General features: G+C 36.4%; 1 long non-coding RNA gene across 4 annotated transcripts; it reads left to right on the forward strand.

Moving 5' to 3' along the window:
• The first annotated feature begins 25,909 nt into the window (after positions 1 to 25,909).
• LOC122021370 lies at positions 25,910 to 26,729 on the forward strand. Of its 4 annotated transcripts, none has more exons than XR_006122530.1 (4): positions 25,910 to 26,224; positions 26,295 to 26,403; positions 26,471 to 26,515; positions 26,604 to 26,729. It is a non-coding gene; the product is annotated as an uncharacterized LOC122021370 (long non-coding RNA). The 4 variants fall into 4 exon arrangements; XR_006122531.1 differs by having other exon boundaries at positions 26,300 to 26,403; XR_006122529.1 differs by having other exon boundaries at positions 25,910 to 26,189.
• Positions 26,730 to 27,336: the final 607 nt, after the last annotated feature.

Raw genomic sequence — 27,336 nt, forward strand, 5'->3', positions numbered from 1 at the left:
CCTGCGGAACTTAACACGTTCGACCCAAATCACCTTAAGTTATTAATTCCATTAAATATTAATTTCCATAATTGGTTCCCAGTACTGACGTGGCGAGGCACATGGCCTTCTTGGATATGGGAGCAACCACCACCGACTAGACAAAACCTTTTATGGAAAGCTAATATTTAATTTCCTAAAATAACTTTAGGTTAACCGAAAAGAACAATCAAATCACAAGGGAAAAAAACAAAAGAACACAACATCGAAAAACATATTCAAAATACTAGAATCGCATGCCTCTTGTATTTGGTATTATTTCCAAAAATAACTAGTATGATGCGGAAAGAAAAATTACTAGTTATACCTTTTAGAAAGACCTCTTGATCTTCTACCGTATTCCACTTCTAACCTCGGACGTTGTGTGGGCAACGTTCTTCCAAGATGAGAAACCACCAATCACCTTCTTCTTCCTTGCAAGTTTCGGCCATCAAAACATCTTCTAGGATGAAGAGGTTCGGCCACCACCACCATGCTCCAAGGGATGCTAGAAACGAGGCTTGCTTTCTCTCCTTCTTCTCCTTCCTTGATCCGGCCACTAACAAAAGCTCCACCAAGAGATAAGTTTCGGCCAACAAGAGGAGAGGAGAGAAATAGGGCCGGCCACACCACCAAGGAAAAGAGGGAGAAAAATAGAACAGAGTCGTTAGCCTTGAAGCCTCCTCTACCCCCTCTTTTATAATCCTTGATCCTAGCAAATAAGGAAAATTTAATAAAAATTCCCTTAATTCTTTTTCCATTGAAAAGGAAAAATTATTTAATTAAAATAATTTTCTTTCTCAATTTTATTTGGCCGGCCACATAAAAGCTACAAACAAGGAGAGTTTTAATTAATTAAAACTTCCTAATTTATCTCCAGAAATTTATAAAATTTCTCCAATAATTTAATCCCTTCATGATTGGTTTATAAAAAGGAAATTTAATAAATTAAAATCTTTCTTTTAAACATGTGGATAAAAAGAAAGTTATCTCTAAAAATTAAAATCTCTTTTAATCTACAAATAAGGAAAGATATCAAATCTTTTCTCAATCTTTTGTAGAAACTAATAAAAGAGAATTATTAATTTTTAAACTTTCTTTTAAATCATGAACATGGTTAAAAAGGAAAGTTTTCTTAAAATTTAAAATCCTCCTTTAATCAACAAATAAGGAAAGTTTTTACCAAAAATTAAAACCATCCTTTTAAACTACAAATAAGGAAAGAGATTAATCTCTTCTCTTAATCTTTTGTAGAAAACTATAAAAGAAAATTTTTAATTTTTAAACTCTTTTTTAAAATCATGATATCCACATAAGAAATAATTTTAATAAAAATCCTTTTTAATATTCTAGTGGCCGGCCACCTAAGCTTGGGACCCAAGCTTTGGCCGGCCACCTACATGGCTCATCCACTTGGTCTTGGCCGACCCTAGCTTAGGTTCCAAGCTAGCTTGGCCGACCCCATTGGATGGGTAAGAAGGTGGGTATGCGGTGGGTATAAATCTCTATATACTAGAGGTTACGATAGGGACCGAGAGCAGGAATTGGTTTTGGTCTCCCGATGAAATTAAGCATCCCGTGTTCGCCCCGAACACACAACTTAATTTCATCAATAATAATTCATTCCACTAAAGAACTATTATTGAACTACCGCACCAATCCCAAATTACATTTTGGGCTCCTTCTTATTATGAGTGTGTTAGTCTCCCTGTGTTTAAGATAACAAATGTCCACTAATTAAGTAAGTTACTGACAACTCACTTAATTAAGATCTAGCTCCAAGAGTAGTACCACTCAACTTCATCGTCATGTTGGACTAAGTCCACCTGCAGGGTTTAACATGACAATCCTTATGAGCTCCTCTTGGGGACATTCTCAACCTAGATTACTAGGACACAGTTTCCTTCTATAATCAACAACACACACTATAAGTGATATCATTTTCCAACTTATCGGGCTTATTGATTCATCAAACTAAATCTCACCCATTGATAAATTAAAGAAATAAATATCAAATATATGTGCTTGATATTATATTAGGATTAAGAGCACACACTTCCATAATAACTGAGGTCTTTGTCCCTTTATAAAGTCAGTATAAAAGAAACGACCTCTAATGGTCCTACTCAATACACTCTTAGTGTACTAGTGTAATTATATAGTTAAGATAAACTAACACCTAATTACACTACGACCTTCCAATGGTTTGTTCCTTTCCATCATGGTCGTGAGCTACTGTTTATAATTTATAAGGTACTGATAACATGATCTTCTGTGTGTGACACCACACACCATGTTATCTACAATATAAATTAATTGAACAACTACATTTATCACAAATGTAGATATTTGACCAATGTGATTCTTATTTCTAGATAAATGTTTATACCAAAAGTTAGACTTTTAGTATACACTCTAACAATCTCCCACTTATACTAAAAGACTAAGCTGCCATATTTGCTGCCATACATCTGATTCCCATGCCTTTCAAAAAGCTCTTGCCTTAAGGACCTTAGGTTATCATCTGAAGCAATCTAGGCGGCAACAACTTCTCCTCGTTATACAATTTCTCGTATTGGGTAGTACTTGCGCTCTATTGTGTTTACTTGCCTTATAGACTCATGGTTTCTTCGAGTTTGTTACTGCACCATTATTATTACAATAAATTGTAATAATCTTTGGACAAACTAGAAATCATATCTAAGTCTATCTTGAGGTAATTAAGTCATTCAGCTTTTATGGCTATCTCAGAGGCTTGCCATATACTCAGCTTCTATAGTGGAGTCCAGAAAAACACCTATGCTTATCACTCTTCCAGGAAACCCGGCAACTAATTGCCTATGTGAGAAATTGCCGTATTTCTCTGCTCCCATATCAAGCCTTACTTTGAAAGTTACTGCCTTCCTGTCTATCCCTCTTTTCCTATTTTTTTACACCCAACGGCTTTTACACCATTTGGTGATTCTACAAGCTTCCAGATTTTATTAGAATACATATATTCTAATTGTGTTATTCATTACTCTTTGCCAAGATGCTACATCTTTATCTTGGAGTACTTCATCATATGACCAGTGATCAGGTTCATGTCCTCCAGGGATCGAATCCAAAAACATGAACCTATTTAGGTTGCCTAACAACCCTCCCACTACGACAGGGCACTTTCTTCAATTGTGTATTATTTGTGATACGTGTTGCAGTTTTCTTGTGGTATCTCATCTTGTACAGTTGGTACTAGGTTAGACATGTCCTTTATTATTTCCTTAAGAACAAATTTACTTATGAGCACGTGGTTCATTTTATAGTCCTTTTCTAAAAACAGTCATTGATGCTAACAATAGCCTTCTGATTTTTAAGACTATAAACATACTTTTGTTTATCTAGGATAATTTTCAAACAAGTGAACTCCTATCCAACTTATCATAGTCTCTCTTTAACATATGTGCTGGATTACCCGAATCCGAATATGCTTCAAAATAGGTTTTCACCTATACAACAATTCTATATGAGTAGAGAGTTCTAACTTGGAAGGTACTATGTTCACTTTCGTTTTCAGAGTTTTATCCTTAAAACAAATTTGGTAATTTTCTGAATAACTCATCATCTATCTAATTATTCCATAAGAGTCCTTTACCTTCTTTCTACTACACCATTCTGTTGGGGTGTACCAGATGCAGTTAGTTGGGATTGAATCCCTACTTATGATAAGTGACTCCTAAATTCTCCCAAGAGGTACTTGCCACTACGTTCTTACCATAGTGACTTTTACTTTAACATTTCTCCGCATCAGCCTTGTACTATTTGAACTAATCAAAGTACTTAGTCTTGCGGTACATTAAGTAAATTTATTTGTATCTTGAATAGTTGTCTATAAAATAGACGAAATATTCAATACTACCTCTTGTCTGGATAGTCATAGGATCACACAAATCAGAATGAACCAATTTCAACATATCTTTAACTCCATACCCCTTAGACTTAAAAGCTTCTTGGTTATTTTTCCTTCCAAGTAAGACTCGCAGGTTGGAAAGATTTCCACTACTAATGAACCCAAAAGTTCATCAGCTACCGATGAATCCTACTCTAGTTAATATAACCTAGCCTTAAATGCCAAAGATATTAATGGTTCATTTCCGAAGGTTGCTTTCTCTTAAAATTAGAAGATGTGTTACTAATTTCCATTTGTTGCATCGTAAGAGTTATTGGATTTATAAATTGCCAACCAACGTACCAGAACAGATAACTTCCCTCTTTTTCTTAATAACAACTTTGTTATTAAAAGAGGCAGAATATCAAATTCTTTGAATAGTTTAGAAACTGAAAACTAGCTCTTTCTAAACTTGGTGCGTAAAGACAATTACTCAAAAATCCATGTTTTATTCTTATCAAAAGATAAACATCTCCCACTGCAACAGCTACCATTTTTACAGTAGTGCCCATGTGGACAGTGTTTTAATTTTCATTTAGTTGTCGGGTTTCCTGGAACCCTGCAATGAATTACAGATATGACTAATGGCATCTTGTATCTACACTCTAGGTTCTGGTAGATAACACCACTAAACATGTTTCAACTAATGAATTAAATACACCTATGTTGTTCTTAGTTCTAAGAAGACAGTCTACCTTAATGTCCAAGTCCTATTTCCAATCATTACAATTGGGACTACTAAAAACACCTATGTGAGAAATTGCCTTTATGTACCAAATTTTAGAAAGAATTTGATTTCAGTTTCTAAACTATTTGAGGATGGATATTCTGTTTCTTTTGATGACAAAGTAGTTATTAAGAAAAATAAAGTGGTTATCTGTTCTGGTGCATTGGTTGGCAATTTGTATACTCTAAATCCAATAACTCACACGATGCAACAAATGAAAATTAATAACACATCTTCTAATTCTAATAAGAGAAAGCATCCTTCGGAAATGAACCAAACATATCTTTGGCATCTAAGGCTAGGTCATATTAACTTGAGTAGGATTCAAAGGTTAATAGCCGATGGACTTTTGAGTTCATTGGTGGTGGAAAACTTTCCAACCTACGAGTCTTACTTGGAAGGAAAAATGATCAAGAGACATTTTAAGGCTAAGGGGTATAGAGCTAAAGATGTGTTGAAATTGGTTCATTCTGATTTGTGTAAACCTATAGCTATCCAGGCAAGAGATGGTTTCGAATATTTCATCTCTTTTATAGACGACTATTCGAGATACGGGTACATTTACTTGATGTGCCACAAGTCTGAGTGCTTTAATAAGTTCAAAGGGTACAAGGCTGATGTGGAGAGACGTCATGGTAAAAGTATCAAGACCATACGATCTGATCGTGGTGGCGAGTACCTCTCAAGAGAGTTTAGGAATTACTTATCAGAGGCCGAGATTCAATCCCAATTGTCTGCACCTAGTACACCCCAATAGAATGGTGTGGCGAACCGAAGGAATAGGACTCTTATGGAAATAGTTATATCGATGATGAGTTATTCTGAATTACCAAATTCGTTTTGGGGATATGCTCTGGAAATGACAGCGTACATTCTGAACTTAGTATCTTCTAAATCAGTATCCTCTACTCCCACAGAACTGTGGAATGGGCTAAATCTAGTCTAAGACATGTTCGAATTTGTAACGACCCAATTTTCCCTATTTCGAGTTATAAATGTCCTTAAAAATATTTGGAAATGCTTTTAAAATATTTTAGAGATTTTTAGAAATTTTGAGAGTATTTTTATGTAATTTTTGGAGGTCGTTTGATATTTTTACTAAACGAAAGAAGTTTTGACAAAAAAAATATCCAAGCCGAGATTCGAACCGTGGACCTCGAACCTGAACCAAGCCTTAACCGAATCCAGCCAGCCAACTATTCTGCAAACGTTTTGTGAATGAATATAGAACGAAATACATTTAAGTAGTAGTTAGGAACAGTTAAAATAAAAGGGGAATAAAACGCTCGGCTGAGGATTCGAAACCACTACCTTAGACTCGGGCGAAAACGTAGTCAACCAAGTGTGTCGGCGGGCGGTGTTAATTAAGGAAAGAGTGAATAATACTTAAGCAGTAGTTAGATGATAAAAACCCTAGTTATAAGAAGAGAACCTAGGTTTTATCCCGTGACCTAAAATCCCTTCTCCTCTCTCGCTCGCGAACGGTGTGCGATGGCTCTCGGGCAGAAACGAAGGAAACCTAGGGTTTCCTCCCTTCGGCGGCCGGCGAAAGCTTCTTCCGGCCGATCTTCTCTCAACCGTGACCCTCTCGTCGAGGAGAGCACGCGGACCCGAAGGAGACGCCGAGACCTTCACTTCTCTGAACCCTAGAATTCTTCTCTTTCGGCAGTAAGTCCAAGAAAGCATTATAAGTACTACTCACCTGTGGTAGGAGTTGCTCCGAATTTGTTTGGATGTTTCCTTGTATCTCTTGAATTAAAAGCATGCTGTACAGAATTTTTCTGATTGTGCTTGCTGCCGTGAATCAAAGAAGAAGGAAGGGATTTGATCGGATTAGGTTATGGTTTTGTGGGCAGGCCATGGGTAGGAGATGAGTTAGATTTCAAGTATGTGGTGTAGTTTCTGTGGTTACTGCCATAAACGGAAATGACTCACATGTTTATAATGTCTCAGTGTATGATTTCCTTGCTTTCGGTTTTTACTGTGCCGAGTAGAATAATATGTTAGAGTTTCTCCTTCCTTGCTCTGTTTGTTAAGCCGAACAACCCTACCTATTGGCATGAGAACCTCGAGTTTCATTATTGACATGTTTCAATTGTGATAACCCGAACAACCCCTAATTCCAGCATGTAGTTATGTTTTAAGCATGCCTTTAGCACTTAAATGTTGTATTCTTGTAAGTCTACCTGCTGCCCATAAATTCCAGCAAGTTTGTCTTCCTTTGGGCCGTGCAAATGGGCATAAACAACCCTTAATTATTAGTATGCAGTTTTGGTTTTGCTTGCTACCTCCATGAACATGAACAACCTTGCACAGTTTAGTTTTCCTTGCCACTTAATGAGCATGCACAACTTGGTACACTAGTATGTTTGGATAGATCGTTTGTTGCTGTTTTAAGGGCAAGAACAACCTTGTTATAAGGATTAGGAGTTAGCTTATTTTGCTACCTTATCTAGCATTCTAGTGTTTGGTTTCCTTGCATTTCAGTTGCTTAGTTTCCTTTGCATTTCAACATGCAATTCAGTTTTAGAATTTCACAGCTTTGCTCTAATTTATAGCATGCTTAGAGAGTTCAGACTTGCTTTCCTTTGATTTATGTCTATTGTAGCATGCTTAGAGAGTTCAGACTTGCTTTCCTTGGAGTTATGTTTATTGTAGCATGCTTAGAGAGTTCAGACTTGTTTTCCTTTTATTTAGTTAGAATGAGTTTAGCATTTTCCTTGCTACTCAAAGGGCAAGAACAACCCTTTATTTAGTTAGGATGAGTTTAGCATTTTCCTTGCTACTCAGAAGGGCAAGAACATCCTTCATTTAAAGTATGTAGTATTAGTTTCTTGAATTTCTTGAACATGAACAGCTATTAAGTTTATTTTGTAGTTTGATTTGCTTGCTTTATTTTTATAGCATGCTCAGTTAGTTGCAATTCTCTACTTGTTAGATACACATGCTCAGTGTTAGTTTCTTGAATTTCTTGAACATGAGCGGTATTGAATTATAATTTAGTTTCTAGTTTCTTGTTTTGATACATATACATATACATGCTAGTTAGCTTTTAATAGCTCTTTAATCTGAAGCATATAGTTAGTTGTTTTTGCTATTTTAATAAGATGAATAGCCATGTATTTTAGTGGAATAATTATGTGCCCTATTAAACCTTTTGAGGAATATGGGTAACTACAAGTAAGAAAAAAGACCAAGGTCTAGTTAGAAAAGATAATAAGTAAATTAAAGTAAGAGACTAGAACCCGACTTCCGAGGTTGTCGTTAAACAAATCCAGGTGACCAATTCCGAGGTCTTGGCCCTGGTAAGACCGAGGTCTTTACCCTCATAGGGCTGGAGGCTCGCTACCTCAGTCTCTATTAGAAAGCGCGCATGAGATGATACTAAGCCTGTAACGACCCAATTTTCCCTATTTCAAGTTCTAAAAGTCCATAAAAATATTTGGAAACACTTTTAAAATATTCTAGAGATTTTTAGAAATTTTTAGAGTATTTTTATGTAATTTTTGGAGGTCGTTTAGTATGGTTACAAAAGAAAGAAGTTTTGACCAAAAATTTGTTGAAGGTGAGACTCGAACCCAAGACCTCCGGTCGAACCTGACCCAACCGGACACAGCCAACCAACTGGGCTACGTGTGGTTTGTTAATAAGTATGAAGCGAGATATATAAAAGTTATAGTAAAGAACAAAGTTAGACCTAGTTATAAAGGATAAGTTAAGAGGGATTAGGGGATATTTTCTCTCGAAACCCTTTCTTCTCCTCTGCTTCTCGCGTGCGACGGCGCCGTTTCTGCCGAGCGGAGAAATACAAAGCCCTAGCTTCATCTCCGGCGGCCGACTAAGGTCTTCTTCCGGCGAACCTTGCGGATCCGAGCTCCTCTCGTCGAAGAGAACGCGTGAGCACAAAGGAGAAGCCGAAGTCCTCATCTCCGTGAAGCCCTAGCTGTCCCCTTCCGGTTGTAAGTCCTAAAAGCAAGGGTAAGTTCTACTCACCTGTGGTAGGAGTAGGCTGAATTTTCAGATTTTTTGTTCCTTGTTTCTGGATCTTGCTGTGCCGAGTAGAAAAGCATGTTAAAAGTTGTTGTACCGAATTGGCCATGTTAGGGCTATAGGGTTTCGGTTTTTACTATGCTAGGCCTTCCTTTTCAATCAATTAGGGTTGTTGTGTGGAAAATTTTATTTGAGTTTCTTTGTAGAAGCTGCTGTGCCAAATTTTACCATGCAAAGTGTTGTGCCGTGAGTTCTTGCTTGGGTTTGCTATTGAACAGGACTATAAGTTAGGGTTTTTCCCTTTTATTCCTTACCTTCTGTAGCCTACCTATTGAGCATGCTATTTATTGTCTGAGTTTAATTGTATAGAGGAAGTTTAGCTCTTGATTGTAGTATCCGTGTATGTCCACCTGCTGCCATAAATTCCAGCAAGTTCATTTTCTTATTTTGACCGAGCAAATGGGCATAAACAGCCCTTAGTTAATAGTAGGTAGTTCCGGGTTTTGTTTGCTACCTCCATGAACGTGAACAACCCTTCACGGTTAGTTTTCCCTTTCCACTAAATAAGCATGCACAACTTAGTATACTAGTAAGTTTGGATAGATTATTTGTTACTGTTTTAAGGGCAAGAATAACCTTGTTATAACAGTTCAGAGTTAGTTTATTTTGCCCTATTTTACAGCATGTATAGGAAACTCAAAGTTGCATTCTTTTGCCCTATTTTACAACATGTTTAGAAAGCTCAAAGTTGCATTCTTTTGCCCTATTTTACAGCATGTTTAGAAAGCTTAAAGTTACTTTCTTTTGCTCTATTTTATAGCATGATTAGTAAGCTTAAAGTTGCTTTCTTTGCTCTATTTTATAGCATAATTAGTAAGCTTAAAGTTGCTTTCTTTGCTCTATTTTATAGCATGGTTAGTAAGCTTAAAGTTGCTTTCTTAGCTCTATTTTATAGCATGATTAGTAAGCTTAAAGTTGCTTTCTTTGCTCTATTTTATAGCATGATTAGTAAGCTTAAAGTTACTTTCTTTACTCTATTTTATAGCATGGTTAGTAAGATTAAAGTTGCTTTCTTTGCTCTATTTTATAGCATGATTAGTAAGCTTAAAGTTGCTTTCTTTTGCTCTATTTTATAGCATGATTAGTAAGTTCAGATTTGCTTTCCTTTACCTTGTTTTATAACGTGCTTAGAGAGTTCAGATTTGCTTCCCTTGTGTTATTTTCATGTAGCATGCTTGGTTAGTTGTAATCTTACACTTATTAGATATATCTACAGGATTCTAATAAGCTCTAATAAAGGATTATGAGAAGTGTGAGTAAAGAAAAAGACCAAGGTCTAGTTAAAAAGAGATAACAAGTAAACTAAAGTAAGAGGCTAGTACCCGACTTCCAAGGTTGTCGTTAAACAAATCCAGGTGACCAATTCCAAGGTCTTGGCCCTGGTAAGACCAAGGTCTTTACCTCATAGGACTAGAGGCTCGCTACCTCAGTCACTATTAGAGAGCGCGTAAAACAAAGATGGTACTAAGCCTGAGCCCAAAGAAGAAGAAAAGAAAAGAAAAGAAAAAGAAGAAGAAAGTGAAAGAGAAATTAAAAGATTAATTTCTGGTATAAAGATATAAGAAAATGAAATAAGTATTATGCTTAGAATCAATAGAAGTTAGTTTCTTTAATTCTGAGCCTACAGTAGTAGTTTTATTATTTTCCTATCAGTTAGTGAGCATGTTTAGTATTCAGTTTTATTTCTGTATACCATGAGTACATGTAGCTTTGCTTTTAGCATTTCAGTTTTAGTATTGTTGCATTATTTTTATGCACTTCGAGTTTTTGTGAGATAGATTAGTACTTACTAAGCGTTTCGCTTATAGTTTTATTTTTTCCTCCTACTGCAGATAAAGGAAAAGCTAAGATATGAAAGGGAGGCGACAGGGTGGTGGTGGTGCTGAAGGTGTGTGATGACTGGACTATGGAGAGATCCAGAGTTTGCTAGCAAATCTTCAGGACCTATCGGTTTAGAGTTTTTGTTTTAGTTCTCTTCTTAAATACTATTATGAAGTTTTGTGAGATTGTGATTGAGTTTGATTCGTATTTGTAGCTTATCATGTCCTACTCTTGGAGTTATGTTTAGTTCTTATTGCTAGACTAGTTTTCGTTGATTATAGTGTGATTTTATTACTGCGTGGTTGTGAAAAATGTGTTCCAGCCGCCTGTGGCCGCGTATATATTGTTTGTATTATGGATTTGGTCACCGGTACAGGGGAGACTCTGTCGAAATTTTTTGGTAGGAAATTCCTCTGGGCCGTGATAAATCTAACTGATGTTATTAATAGCGTTAGTGACATTAGTAAGTAGAGTATAGTTAGGTAACGGTCGCCCTTAGAGAGTAGTAGTAAGAAGGGTGGTTGTTACAAAGCCTGGGCCCAAGAAAGAAAAGAAGAAAGTTAAGAATTAATTTCAAGTATAAAGCTATAAGTAAATGAAACAAGTATCACCTATGTTTAGAACTAGCCAAGATTAGCTCTTTTAATTCTAAGCATACCGTATTAGTTTCATTTTCTTTCCTTATGAGTTTATTGAGCATGATTAGCTTTATTTCTAGCATGCAGATTTATTCTTATATCATGAGTATGCAGATTTATTCTTATATCATGAGTATGCAGATTATTTTAGTGTTTTGCTATAGATGAGCATGTTTAGCTTTTCTTTTTAGCATTTCAGTTTGAGCATCCTTTGCACTTCGAGTTTTTGTGTGATAGTTTAGTACTTACTAAGCGTTTCGCTTATAGATTTATTTTTTTCCTCCTACCGCAGATAAAGGAAAAGCTAAAGTATAAAGAGGAAGGAGACAAGGAGATGCGTGATGGATGGTGTGTGATGTTGAACTGTGGGAGAGATCTGGGAACATTATTAAGTTATTTGAGTTTTGGTGAAAACATTTGAGACTGTATCATTTATTCTAGGTCCATGAGATTATCTTTGGTTCTAGATTGCATGCTTTGATGTAATTGTTAGTAAGTTAGTACTTTGATGCTTTCTTGAGTTATAGTTTTGATATGTTTATGTTAGTATAGTTATGTTATAAATGCATGTGATGTATGTATTGGATTTTAGCCCGCTGAACAGCAGATACTCTGTCGAAATTTTAAGTTTTCTAGAAACATTTAGTACAACTTACTACACTAGTTGTTTTAAAATTACTGCGTGAGTTGTTTGATATATGTTCCAGCCGCCTGTGGCTGATGTATATAGTGTTTGTATCTCAGTTTAAGGTCACCGGTACAGGGGAGACTCTGTCGAAATTTTTCGGTAGGGATTCCTCGTGGTTTCGATCACACCGGTTAAGTAGAGTTAGTAGTTAAGTAACGGTCATCCTTAGAGTGTAGTAGTAGTAAGAAGGGTGGTCGTTACAGAATTTGGGGAAGTCCAGCACATATGTTGAAGGGAGACGCTGATAAGTTAAGTTAGAATCATGTACAGAAGCTCGCTTATTTATAGGATATCCTAAAGAAATGAAAGGAAGTTTATTTTATAGTCCTAAAGAGCAGAAGGTCATTGTTAGCACCAATGCCCGATTTTTAGAAGAGGACTATATAATGAACCACTAACCCATGAGTGAAATTGTTCTAGAAGAAATGAAAGAGGGCACGCCTACTTTAGTACCAATATTGCAAGATGAAATATCACAAGAAACTGCAACACGTATCATAAATGATGCATAACTTCAGGTAGTGCCTCGTTGTAGTGGAAGGGTTGTAAGGCAACCTGAAAGATTCATGTTTTTGGGAGAGTCTTCAGACTTGATCCCAAGCAAATATGAACCTGATCCCCGAACATATGAAGAAACACTCTAAGATAAAGATGCAGCATCTTGGCAAAGAGCAATGAATTCAGAAATAGAATCTATGTATTCTAACAAAGTTTGGGAGCTAGTAGAACCACCAAATGGTGTAAAAGCCATTAGGTGTAAATGGATCTACAAAAGAAGAAGAGGGACAGACGGGAAGGTGGAAACTTTCAAAGCAAGGCTTGTTGTTGTTAGAGTGTATACTAAAAGCCTAGCTTTTGTAAACATTTATTTTGAAATAAAGAATCACATTGGTAAAAAATGTCTACATTTATGCTAAGTGTAATTGTTCAATTAATTTATATTGTAGATAACATGGTGTGTGGTGTCACACACAGAAGATCATGTTATCGGTTCTTTATAAATTATAAACAGTAACTCGCGACTAAGATGGAAAGGAATAAACCATTGGAATAGTCGTAGTGTAATTATGTATTAGTTTATCTTGGCTGCTAAATTACACTAGTACACTTTGAGTGTACTGAGCAGGACCATTTAAGGTAAGTTCTTTTTATACTAATTTAATAAAAGAACAAGACCTTAGTTATTATGGAAGTGTGTGCTTTTAATCCTAATATAATAACAAGCACATATATTTAGTATTTATTTCTTTGATTTATCAATGGGTGAGATTTAGCTTGATAAATCAATAAGCCCGATAAGTTGGGAAATGATATTACTTATAGTGTGTGTTATTGATTATAGAAGGAAACTGTGTTCTAGTAATCTAGGTTGAGAATGTCCCCAAGAGGAGCTCATAAGGATTGTCATGTTAAACCCTGTAGGTGGATTTAGTCCGACATGACGATGAGGTTGAGTGGTACTATTCTTGGACTAAGATATTAATTAAATGAGTTGTCAGTAACTCATTTAATTAGTGGACATTCAACATCTTAAACATAGGGAGACTAACACACTCATAATAAGAAGGAGCCCAAAACGTAATTTGGGATTGATGCGGTAGTTTAATAATAATCTTTAATGGTATAAATTATTATTGATGAAATTAAGTTGAGTGTTCGGGGCGAACACGGGAAGCTTAATTTCATCGGGAGACCAAAACCAATTCCTCCTCTCGGTCCCTACCGTAGCCTCTTATTTATAAAGTATTATACCCACCTATACCCACCTTTATACTCATCCTAAGGTGCCCGGCCAAACCTTGCTTGGAGCTCAAGCAAGGGGCCGACCAAGTTAATCCTTGGATGAACCAAGTGGTGGTCGACCCTAGCTTGAGTCCAAGCTTAGGTGGCCGACCACATCATATTAAAAGGATTTTTATTTTTAAAAATTTTCTTATGTGGATTCTATAGTTTTAAAAGAGAGTTTAAAATTTAAATCTTTCCTTTTATAGCTTTCTACAAAAGACTAAGAAAAGGTTTGATATCTTTCCTTATTTGTAGATTGAAAGAAAGATTTTAATTTTAAGAAAACTTTCCTTTTTTGTAACCATGTTCATGATTTAAAAAGAGAGTTTTAAAATTAAATATTTCCTTTATAAGTTTCTACAAAAGATTAAGAAAAGATTAGATATCTTTCCTTATTTGTAGATTGAAAGGAGATTTTAATTTTAGAGAAAACTTTCCCTTTTAGAAATCATCCACATGTTTAAAAGAAAGATTATAATTTATAAAATTTCCTTTTATAATCCACCATGAAGGAAAAAATTATTAGAGAAATTTTTATTTAAAAATTTCCGGAAACAAATTAAGAAGTTTTAATTTTGAGATTAAAACTTGGCTTGTTAGGAGAGATTGGAAGGTGGCCGACCATATGATCTAAGAAAAGGATTTGATTTTAATCAAATTAAAATTTTCTTTTCATGACAAAGTAATAAGGAAGTTTTTATTTAAATTTTCCTTGTTTGCCAAGACCAAGAATTATAAAAGAAGGGGGGGGGGGGGGGGGGGGGGGGCCTTCATGGATAACAACTCTATTCTATTTCTTCCTCTTTTTTCTTCCTTGGTTGTGGCCGGCCCTAGAGGTTCTCCCTCTCCTCTTCTCTTCTTCTTTAGTGGTCGGTTTCATCCTTCTCTTGGAGCTTTTGATGGTGGCCGGTTCTAGCTAGGAGAAGAAGGAGAGAAAGGAGGCTTTGTTTCTTGCATCCCTTGGAGCTTGGTGGTGGTGGCCGAAATTCTACATCCTTGGAGGATTCTTGGTTTGGCCGAAACTTGCAAGGAGGAAGAAGAAGGACTTGGGTGGTTCTCATCTTGGTAGATCGTTGCCCACACAACGTCCGGGATAAGAAGAGGAATACGGAAGAAGATCAAGAGGTTGTTGCATACAAAGGAAGGTATAACTAGTAATTATTTTCCGTATCATATTAGTTTTTCTTTTGTATGAATTCCAAACACAAGAGGCATTAGATTCTAGTTTTTTGAATTGTAATTCGAGTTTGTGTTTTTCTTTGTTTTTCGAATTTGTGATTCGATTGTTCTTTTTGGTTAAACCTAGAGTTATATAAGGAAATTAAATATTAGCTTTCCTTAAAATGCTTTGTCTAGGCGGTGGTGGATGCTCCTATACCCAAGAAGGTCATGTGCCTCGCCATGCAGTCGTGGAAGCTAATTTTGAAAATTAATATTTAATTGAATTTATAACATAGGTTGATTTGGATCAATAGTGTTAAGTTCCACTTGCGATCCAAGTTTAAACCATTAAGAACAGATAAGTTAAATTTGGAATCAATAATGTTAAATTCCATTTGCGATTCCTACTTTAACTTCTAAAGAACACAATAGGTTGTTTAGGAAAAGGTTCGACACTTGTACAAAATTTTTGTACAATGGAACCGGTACGTTCCTCCTAGGACTAACCAACAATTGGTATCAAAGCTAGGGTTTGCCTCTGTGTATTTGGTTTTCAAATAGATTATGCACATGTCATACATAATTTAGGCAGGATAATAGTAGGATGTGCTAACTTTGTGGTTGCAAGCTCCAACTATTTTGGCATATAGATATTGTGTGTGATTGGACCCTTGGACATGTCAAGGGCATTTTATTGTGTGTGCATGATTGTAATATTAAATACAGCAGGAGCTGTATTAGTTATTATGATTTTACATTTTTGTTTCGATCTAGATTACATGTATATTCATTTGTGGAATATATGATCGATATATGTAAAATTCTATTTTTCTCACGGATCGTATCCTTGCGAAGCGTAGTGCTATTAGAGGACCAGAGGTGTAGCAGAAAAGGAAGTTCGATGGACCCGATGGCGGTGGCTAAAGATGGCAGCAGCTAGGGTTGGAACACATGAAGAACAATGATGGAAGAAGCCATAATAGTTGGAAAATTAATTTCCATATTTATTGCTTTACTGTGATGTGCATGTGATGTATGCTAGCATAGGTTAAAATTCCTCACTTTAAAAACTAAGTGGGAGAGGGATTTTTAAATAAATTCCACGGTCTCCATTACTGGTTTGTAAGTGATGCAACAAGCTTGCGTGTTGGCTCTGAGTGCCTCCCTCCACAACGGATGAGTATGTTGCGGATCACTAGATCAAACTTCCTTTATGGATGGTTATAGGAAATTATTTAGGAGTGTGTGATCTTCTCCAACTGAAGGGGCATAATCCTATTTAATGGACTAAGTATCAAGTAATGGTATATACTTAGACGTATTCAATAGTATCCTTTCCAACGGAGTCACTGCTATTGTTTTACGTGACCAAAGGAATACCAACTATTAATTTGTCATAAAGTTAGGTAAAACTCCTTCTTACAAATGTTTGAATTTGTATACATCCACACTAAGTGACATAAAAAATTCACGGTGTTTGAGGTAATTTTATTTGTCATAAAGTTAGGTTGACAAAATAAAATGGGTAATACCTCCTCTTACAAACAATTGAATTTGTATACGTCCATACTAATGTGGCATACAAAATTCATGGTGTTTAAGGTAATTTCAGGTTCAAAAGATAATTAATGGGTTAAACCCTCCTCTTACAAATGTTTGAATTTGTATACATCCACACTAACGTGGCATGCATAATTCCCAATGTTTGAGGTGTTGATGAATTTAAATAATATTGTTTGAGGAATCAATGTTATTATAAATTCAAAGTTTTGACCAAATATTTAATCAAATAAAGACCAACTATTAATTTTATTTGTCATAAAGATAAGTTGACAAGACAATAAAATTAATGGATAAAATCTCTTATTAAAGTTTGAATTTGTATACATCCACACTAACGTGGCATATAAAATTCATGAGGATTTTTTAAGGAGTTGGTCTTGACTAAATATTTTTGTGATTCTTAGGATTTAAAATGTTGGTCAATCCCCTAGCTGTTATTGTTAGCTAGAGCCCTAGAACCAATCATTTGATGGTTGTATTTTTGACTTGTTGTATCATATTCTATATATAAATAAAGGCATTTGGTTATTATACTTACTTGTATTGGTGCCAAATAAACTAAGTATAGTAACGTCCTTGAGTAGAAGGTTCTTGCCTATATCAATCGGTTAGTTGAACCGATAGTGAGATGATATAGGGAACATTACTCTTAATCATTCCTAGTCGAGTATTAACATTCAGGGACAATGTTAATGCAATAAGACTAGCATGTAGGTCAACTCTATGACTTGATCTCACAAGTCATAGATATAGAGATATCAAGTTGACACATGGGTATATATTAGAGAATGTATACTGAATGACCCGCCATGAGAAAGTATCATGGATCGTTATATGAGTGTCATATACTTTCTCATGTGGCTATTAGTATGACTACTAGTCCTTAGACCTGAAGTCACCATAGATCCCTACATAAGGAGTTATGTACTTTGGTTTCGTCAAACGTCACCCGTAATTGGGTGGACTATAAAGGCGATTACTGGGTATGTAATGAATTATGCAGAGGGATGTGAGTGATGTAGATGGGATCTATCCCTCCCATATGACGGGAGTGACATCGGTATTCTTGATAGAGTGAGACCACTAAGTGCATGGCCATGCCCAAATGAGTCAATATGAGATATTGAGCTCATTTGATCGAGTGAGTCTACTTGGAGTTCAAGATTTAGATTGATTAGAGGATGACACGGTCTATGCCTCATATTGATCAATCTAGATGTCTAGGATAGAAGGACACTTGTCATATATTGTGAGGAGTCACAATTAGTAGTCATAAGGTGATGTTGGATCTCAACATTCTTGTAACTTGGGTAGTAATGATGTGTTGCTAGATACCGCTCATTACTTATGCTCCTAAATGGGTTTAGGGCATTGCCAACGTTACAAGAACCTATAGGGTCACACACTAAGGACAATTAGATGGAGATTATGTTCATATGATGAACCAAGAGGATTAGATTCATTTGATGAATCAAATTGGATTAAGAGTAATCCTAATTGGGCTAACTTGAGTTGGACTCAAGTGGATTCATGTATTCAATGAGTCTAATTTAGATTATGACTCATTAAATCAACTTAATTTAATGAATTAGATTCATTATATTAAGTTGGCTTGAATCAAATAGTTAGATTAGATCAACCATGGAAGAGATTTGGTCAAGTTTGACTTGACTTGAGAGGAAGATTAAAAGTCAAGTTTGACTTGACTTTATGCCACCTCATTGGTGAGTTGGCATTGATGTGGACCAATGATGTTACTACACATCATCATGGGTGTCATCTCATGGAGGTTACAACTCTTTAATGGCTCCACATTAATTGCACTTAATGTGGAAATGGGAGTTACATTCTTTTGAAATGTGGTCGGCCACTATTGTAGGGGAATAAAATGAATTTTTCATTCAAGCCTCATTTACTTCATCCTCTTCCTCAAGTTTTTGCTCTCTCCCCTCTCCTCCTCCTTGGCCGAATACCACATAGGTGCTAGCACACCTTGGTTTTGGTCTTCTCCATCTAGAGTTGTTTGTGTGGATACTTCTAGAGGAGTATCTATTTTGATACTCTAGAGATCCGGTATTTTGGACGAGCGGGATTCACGTCGGGCACGCATCAAGGGTATAAACATCTTAACCTTTGTAGATTTAGTGTAAATCTAAGTTTTCTAACTCGTACTCGAAATTTTTCGAATTTTTCCTTTGCACGGATCCAGTGGCATGGGTGATTCGGGGTTTCTGCGACGTGAAAAGCGGTTTTCGCGGCCTGAAAAACCCAACAGTTATACTATAGGATAGACTTAGTGGTCCCAAGTATAATGATTGAAAAAAAGACTTGGACATTAAGGTGGACTGCCCTCTTAGAATTGAGAACAATATAGGTGTATTTTATTCATTAGTTGTTGAAACATGTTTAATGGTGTTATCTACCAGTACCTGCTGTGTAGATACAAAAGTCACTAATCATGTCTGCAATTCATTGCAGGGTTCCAGGAAACCCGACAACTATATGAAAGGGAAAACACTGTATACATGGGCACTACTGCAAAAGTAGTAGCTATTGCAGTGGGAGGTGTTTATCCTCCGAGAGGAATAAAATTTAGATTTTGAGAAATTGTCTTTATGTACCAAGTTTAGAAAGAACTAGATTTTAGTTTCTAAACTTGATATTATGTCTCTTTTGATAACAAAGTTGTTATCAAGGAAAAGAGGGAAAATATCTGTTCTGGTACGTTGGTTGGTAATTTATAAATCAAACAAATTCCACGATGCAACAAATGGAAATTAATAACACATCTTCTAACTTTTAAAAGAGAAAGTAACATTCGGAGATGAACCAATCTTATCTTTGGCATCTAAAGCTAGGTTATATTAACTTGAGTAGGATTCAAAGGATAATAACCAATGAACTCTTGGGTTCATTGGTAGTGGAAATCTTTCCAACCTGCGAGTCTTATTTGAAAGGAAAAATAACCAAGAAGCTTTTAAGTCTAAGGGGTATGGAGCCAAAGATATGTTGGAATTGGTTCATTCTGATTTGTGTGGACCTTTGACTATCCAGGCAAGAGGTTGTCTCGAATATTTCATCTCTTTTATAGATGACTATTCGAGACACGGGTGCATTTACTTGATACGCCACAAGTCTAAGTGTTTTGATAAGTTCAAAAGAGTACAAGACTGATGTGGAGAAACGTCAACGTAAAAGTATCAATACACTACAGTGAAAATCGTAGTGACAGTACCTCTTAGGATAGTTTAGGAATCACTTATCAGAAGTCGGGATTCAATCCCAACTAATTGCACCTGGTATACTCCAACAGAATGGTATAGTAGAATGAAGGAATATGTCTCTTATGGAAATAGTTAGATTAATGATGAGTTATTCAGAATTACCAAATTCGTTTTAAGGATATACACTGAAAATGGAAGTGAACATAGTACCTTCTAAGTCAGAACTCTCTACTCCCATAGAATTGTAGAATGAGTGTAAGCATAGTCTAAAACATATTCAGATTTGGGGTAGTCCAACACATATGATGAAGGGAGACACTGATAAGTTGGAATATGAGTTCACTTGTTTGTGCATTATTCTAGAGAAACGAAAGGAAGTTTATAGTCCTAAAAATCAGAAGGTCATTGTAAGCACCAATGTCCGATTTTTAGAAAATGACTATGTAATGAACCACAAGCCCATAAGTAAATTTGTTCTTAAGAAAAGGACACGTCTAATCTAGTACTAACTGTACAAGATGAAATATCACAAGAAAATGTAACACGTATCGCAAATGATACACAATTGCAGAAAGTGTTGGTGCGGTTAGCACTAACAGTCTAACTCAGGTTTTGATAAATGACAAATTAGATTAAGTTAGGTTTGTCGTGATCTAACACTTTGATCGAGTGTACAGGCTAAGTCCAGACAGGTCGACGGGCTGACCGGATGTCTGACACGAAGTCCAAGCGGGTTGATGGGCTGACTGGACGCTTGGCACGAAGTCCAGCTAGGTCGACGGGCTGACCGGATAGCTAGCGAGAAGTCCAGACGGGTCGAAGGGCTGACCGGACGTCTGGCAGGTGAGTAAAGGTAAGTCACTGGAAGGGAGTGACTATGAGGATGCATTCCCAGGAAGAGAACATTAGGCGTCGATCCAACTTAGATCCATTTCGGATATCTAAGTCGAGATCGTGACTAGATTTCGATCTCGGAAAGACGGAATCTAAGTCATACTCTTGATATTGAATTTATAAAACTGTGCTAACACTTTGTTTTGCAGGAAATATATTATATATTTGCCTCGGACTAACCTTATCTTGCAGGAGAAGGAATCTCTGGAGAAAGGTGGTCCGGGCGCCCGGAGGTCCGAGCGCCCGGAACAGGTCCGGGCGCCCGGAGGTCCGAGCGCCCGGAACAGGTCCGGGCGCCCGGGAGGCAATTTTATCCTGATCGCGTCGTCGCCACGTGGAGCTCATTGGTTGAACCTGCCACATCTCACCAGGGCGCCCGAAAGGGATCCGGGGTGCCCCGAGCCTCATATAAAAGAAGGGTCAGGGGTGGAGCTCACAACAACAACTGACAAGAAGATCTTCTATTGCTTGCTCTGCGCTCCTGCGACGCTAACGAAGCTCCGACAACGTACTTTTTCCTTTTCGATTTATTCCTTTATCGGTATTGCTTTTATTTTCATTAGCATTTTCTGTACTTAGTTTGTAATAATTTTTGAACTGCTAGTGATTGCCCACCGAAAGCACTCAATGAGTGCGAGCCTTGGAGTAGGAGTCGACATAGGCTCCGAACCAAGTAAAATTGGTCTGTGTTAGCATTGCTTACTTTTTCCGCTGCGCTTAACTCTTTTTGAAAGAATTTTTGTAACACCCCACCCTCCTCTCTACTAGTCTATGAAGGTGGGACGTTACTGTACTACTAACTTTACTTAACTAATCTTGCTCACATGTTGAAAGTATTACTTGAAACTCTCAGAGACTCAAGACATGCAATTAAAAAGCAATAGGAAACCTAAATAACTCATCTCAACATTCTACTCAAGCATATGTTTACAACTAAAACATATCAGACTACACATGCATGTGGGAATAATACAATTCAAAGAAAAATGGAACTAATGTGCATAGTAATTTAAATGGAAAAGTTCTAAATACATAAAAACATCCTAAGAACAAAACCATCAACATAAAAGAACTATTCCAATAATGCAAGAAAGGCTAAAACCACCTAAATTTCACAACCAGTCTTAAATACAAAAATAACTTAATAAATTCTTTAATTAAGGTCCCAAGGCTTCCATAGTCCAGACATCACACATCCATCCTGCACCTCCTTGTCGCCTTCCTTCACTGTACCTTTCCTTTCCCTTTATCTGCAGTAAGAGGAAATGTAATTATAAGCAAATTGCTTAGTAAACGCTATCTAACTCACAAAACTCGAATATATATGTGAACAGGAATAAATCTATAAACTGAATGCTTAAAAGAAATACTACTCATACTCATCTAATAACAAAGAAATCAAACATACTGAAATGATAAACATGTAAAGCTGCTCAACTAATAGCAAATAGTAGTAAGAACAATCTAAACAACATGCTAGCATAAAAGATAACTAAACTTGCTGATCTTTAAACTTATGTGAAACTTATTTCACTTGTTCAAAACTTATACTTTTATACTTCAAAATAATAAAAATCTCTTGGGCCCAGGCTTAGTACCATTGCGCGCTCCCTGATAGAAACTGAGGTAGCGAACCACCAGTCTTACGAGGGTAAAGACCTTGGTCTTACCAGGGCCGAGACCTCGGAAACGATCACCTGGATTTGTTTAACGACAACCTCGGAAGTCGGGTACTAGCCTGTTCAAATAAAATACTTGTTACTTATATATACTTCTAATAAAAGAATACCTCATGCAAAACTGAACAAAAATCTGCATACAAGCTTAACAAAAAAATCTGTCGAATTCTCCTAAGACTAGGCTGTTCATGCCCATTGTACAGCACAAACAAAACCAACCAACAGAAATAATCCGCACTGCCATTTGGTGGCTGTTCATGCTCAATAATTCAACACAAAACTAAATCTACAGAACGTAAAATTACATACTTTAAGAACTAAAACTAATACTATTTGTTCATGGTACGTGCACCCAAAACCAAGGTAAAACCCACGACATGCTCACCAACAATATGGCAGTGTATACACATTGCAGCTAGTAAAGGATTTGCTACTTGAAACCTAAAAAGACATAGTTGTTCTTCATGCTCAGTGCCACGGCAAGGAAAACAAAGGAAACCAAATTTCTGCACATAACCGTGCATTGTAGTGACCACAAGCCAAACACATGCTTAAACCCAAATTCTATACTATCTTATGTTCATTTACTAGTATCAAAAATCCAAAATCTGGAAAAACTCCATATGAACTGATCATGCCCGTTAAGATCATAAATAGAAAGATCTACATCAAAAATCAATCCGAATTTCCAATACAAAGCCTGAAGAAAATAGCCCACATGCTTAACTTATACCAATCATCCTCTTCCTTTCTTTGAGGTCCACGGCAGCTAGCACAAAAGCACCGTTCCTTATAATGCGCTTCGAACAGAAACAATAAGGAAGGAAAAAAAACTCCAATAGCTACTCCTACTGCAGGTGAGAAGCACTTACCTTGTTCTTGGACTTACAACCGAAGAAGAAGGACTTCTAGGGTTTCGGAGATTGCAAGTTTCGGCCTCCTCTTCATGCCCTCGGGTTCTCCTCGACGAGCGGTCATGAACGTGTGAAGATCTCACGGAACCACCCTTGGCCGGCTGCTGGAGACGAAGCCCTAGCTCCGGCTTCATTTCCACCCGAGCAGAGATGTCGCGCGCAGTCGGGAGAAGAGAGGAAGGGTTTAGGTCATGGAAAAATAACTCCAATTCCTCTCTTAACTTATCCCTTTTAATACCTAGATATTTCTGTTATCTACTACTGCTTAAAGTATTTTCGCCCTCTCTTTGATCAGCATGGCCTTGCTGGGTTCCTGGTCATCCGAAATAACTTAAGGCTTTGCTTAACCAGAGGTCTTCGGTTCAAACCTCGGCTCAACCTCTTTATTTTTTGCAACTTGTTTCTTTTGGTAAAAATACCAAACGACCTCCGAAAATTACATAAAAATGCTCTAAAAATTCCTAAAAATCTCTAGAATATTTCTAAAGCATTTATAAATATTTATAAGCACTTTTAGAACTCCAAATAATGAAATTTGGGGTGTTATAATTTTTATAATCGATATTCACCCTCCTCTATCGAAACATCACGATCCAACAAGTGGTATCAAAGCAGGTATCGCTCTGATTTGGTGCAACCACCAATCAGACAAAGGGGGATCTTTTTAAAGAAAAATTAGATATCGTTCGTTCTTAAAATAAAACCTTATGCCTTTCATTTTTCCCTCCAAAACTGGTTTTTAAAAATACATCATCATCTTTTCACCATTGCTTAGTATTGACAAAATATTACATTTTCAAAAATTTGAAATAATATTTTTTTATTAATATTTTGTTAATATTTTTTTTGAAATTAGTGAAATACTATTTCTTTCCAACACTACTAATCCAAGACCAAGTCTTGGGACTTTTTCTCTATTTCCATGTGTGCAAAACCAATGCCTCTTCAAGAAGGATAGAACCCCGGCCCAACGAACCACCACCGTACGATCAAGATTTCAACTACTGGAGGCGAAGAATGGAATGTTTCTTAGGAAGTCTAAACTTTGATTATTGGCTGATATTGAGAAAACCTTCTCAGAACTCAGAACTAAACACAAATGTAAGTAAAATTATTTGTAATTTTTACCTAACAATGTTTTATGCAGACTAGAAAAGTACAAAGATGCACATGAGCTTTGGACCCAGTTGATCAAACTTCACGAGGAGCCGATGGAGCTCAAGGATCAAGTAAAAATCGAATCCAAACTCGGGTTAGATCCAATCGAAAAACCTACTGAATTAGGGGTTGCGCTCAAGGTTAGTAATGTTTACCAAAATACCCCTGCTAATAGTAGTTTAAATAATCAGCATGATGATTCAGATAAGTATGAAATTATTCCAAGTATGGTGCATGATAATCTAGATCTAAATGATTTAAATTCAAAATCACAAAATAATCTAGATTCTGATCAAGTCAATCAAGACTCTGATCAAATTGGCATCAACCTTGACTTAGTCAAATAGAACAATGACCAAATCAATTCAAATAATTTAATCGATTTAGAAAATTTAAAATTAAGTGATCATCTAGACATAAATACGTCAAACATTAAAATAAATTCAAATATAGAAGTTAAAAATGAGAAAATGGATAAAATCAATAATTACCTTAATAAAGTATTTAATAATCAAGATAAAATCAGTCTAGAAAATGCTATCCAAAACCAAGATAATATAATTAACAAAAAATTAACTTTTAAAGATAAAACTAATCTAATAAATTCAATTAATCATTTCAATTTAAAAGGAAATATAAGGATAAAATCAAACACTTTAACAAACATAAAATTGAATGTTAAAGATGACATATTAAATAAAGATAATCTAGAAAATTTAAAATTAACAATTAATAAAAGGCTAAAAGATAAAACTTTAAAGAAATATAATTCAAACAATTTAATTAATTCAAATTTAAAAATTAATAAAAACATAAACTTTAAAAATAAGCTATTAAAAAAAGATAGTTCAATTAACCTAATAAAATTGAAATTGAAAGAAAATTTAAATATTAAATATACTCTTTTAAAAGAAGATAATTTAACCAATTTAATTAATTAAAAATTAAAAATTTAAATTTAAAATTGCAAATTAAATATTAAAACTTAACTAAAACTAACTCTAATTATACAAAAATCATAAAATAAAAAGTCAATAATTCAGGGGGAGGCTCCAGAATAGCTGACACCTCCAAAACTAACCTACTCGATAGTGTAACCCAAACCAACCTACCCGGTAGGGTAACAAGGACTAATTAGAAAGGGATCAAGTTTAACTTGACCCATGGTACTGGTGAAGTTTTGGATGATAGTACGTTAGAGAAGCTTAGTCTATGCATGTCTAGGAAGATATGACTTCGACCTGGTGCATTTGCCTAAGTGGAACTAGCCGAAGCTACCCCTTACGGATTCTAACTAGTTAGACCAAGGTTTTGTATTAAGTTCAATGGATAGGACATTTGGAAAACCTCGAAGGCATGGTTACTCTAATGATGTCCAGGTAACTTGTGAGATCTCGAAAAATTTAATTAATAGGGTTATTTGAGAAATAGCCTTATAGAATTTTTCCGGAATTTTTAGAAATTTTCTGGGAATTTTTCTGAGCTCGTACGACGGGTTTTGAGGGGACGATTTGACGGGTTCGGATACAGCCTATTTGGGAGACCTATTTAAGAGAAGAAATGTTTAATTAAATAAATTCCCTTTTTCTTATATCTTTTCTCCCCAAACGCCGATTTCGATCCCTTCTTCCCCAACTTCTCCTCTTTCCCCGATCTCCCTTCCCTCTCCGATCTCCCTCGCAGACGAGCGGCGCCGACAGGAGCGAGGCTCTAGCTCCGGTGACCTTCCTCAACCGGCGTCGACACCCTAAGGTCAGATCCGATCGATGCTTCTCCTTTCCAGACTGTAATCGGCCGAGGAGTTGCGGTTCGGCGGATCTTGCGGTAGATGGCCGAAGATGCTGCGGCTAGGGCACGGTGAAGGACCAAATCTCGCGTCTCATTCCACCGAAGCTTGGAGTGATGCCCTAGTTTGGATTTGTGCCACTCGATTTGCCGGCGTGGGTAAGCTAGCCCTAACGGAATCTTCCTGTTCTATGGTTTGTGCCCTAGATCGAGTCTTCTTTCCCGATTCTTGCTGATTGCCTCCCTGATTGTTGGCGATCCTAGGTCAGGTCTTGGATTCCCTTGTTGATTGTTGATTTGAGGATCGGAGGAATCTTTGGTACGTTGCTTCACGGATTCGATCGGGTTGTGCGACATCTTCTGGAGACTTGAGGTAAGACTTCATTTGGAAATTTGAGGGGGACCAAGGAGGATCTTGTAATCGGTTTTCCTTTGATCAGATCATGGACTTCTTCATGGTTGCCGATTGAAGTCTCAGATTGGAGGTAAGATTGGGTTCCGGAATTAGGTTATTGTTTAACTGGTGATGTTTATTCCTTGATCTGATCCGTGATCTCACCTTGAACCGAATAGTATACTGGAATCTAGCAGAGATATGCTTGCTCTGTGGTGATTCTATGGTTCAGCAAATTTCCTTGTTGCCAGCAGCAAGTTTGATCCGAACAGAGGAGTTGATTCCAGTAGGTTGTTATGTTCTGGTGTTGTTGTGATCCGATTGAATCCAGTAAGGTGAGGTGAGGTTCGGTTCTAAGATTGATTTAGGAATATTGAGATGATTGTGTGACCGATTCTTCCTTTCCCTTGCTCACCAGAAGTATCCGGTTGGTGGACAGCAGCTACATTAGGGCTGTGAGATTCTGTTCTGTTCTTGCTGTGGTGTTCTTTGATCCTTTCTTGGTTCCGGCAGCACACCAACCAGCAGCCTCCTAGTTCCAACATCAACAATAGCTGAGATTGAGGTAAGGTGTAGTGATGTTGATACATGATTAGGGTAATTGTTTCATGTGTTGATAAATTAGTCTATGTATTGAATAGGGTTAGGCTTGAATTGAATTTTGGTTGGAACATATTGTAGATCATGTTTCGAATTTGAATATTAGTTTGATGATCTTGTTCTAGATGGATTAGGGTAAGTGTGATTGATCAGTTATTTATGTGTAGGTCTGATTGGAGGTTGTAATTGGTTAGTTGATTGTGATTAGATATAATTGTTTGAATTAATCTAATAGGGTAATTAGGGTTAGGGTAATTAATCCTAATTTACTATTGGATTTTAATTGGGAAGGTTGAGATGATATTGATTAGG

This window comes from Zingiber officinale, chromosome 9A (genome assembly GCF_018446385.1).
Source record: "Zingiber officinale cultivar Zhangliang chromosome 9A, Zo_v1.1, whole genome shotgun sequence".
Classification (NCBI taxonomy): Eukaryota; Viridiplantae; Streptophyta; class Magnoliopsida; order Zingiberales; family Zingiberaceae; genus Zingiber; species Zingiber officinale.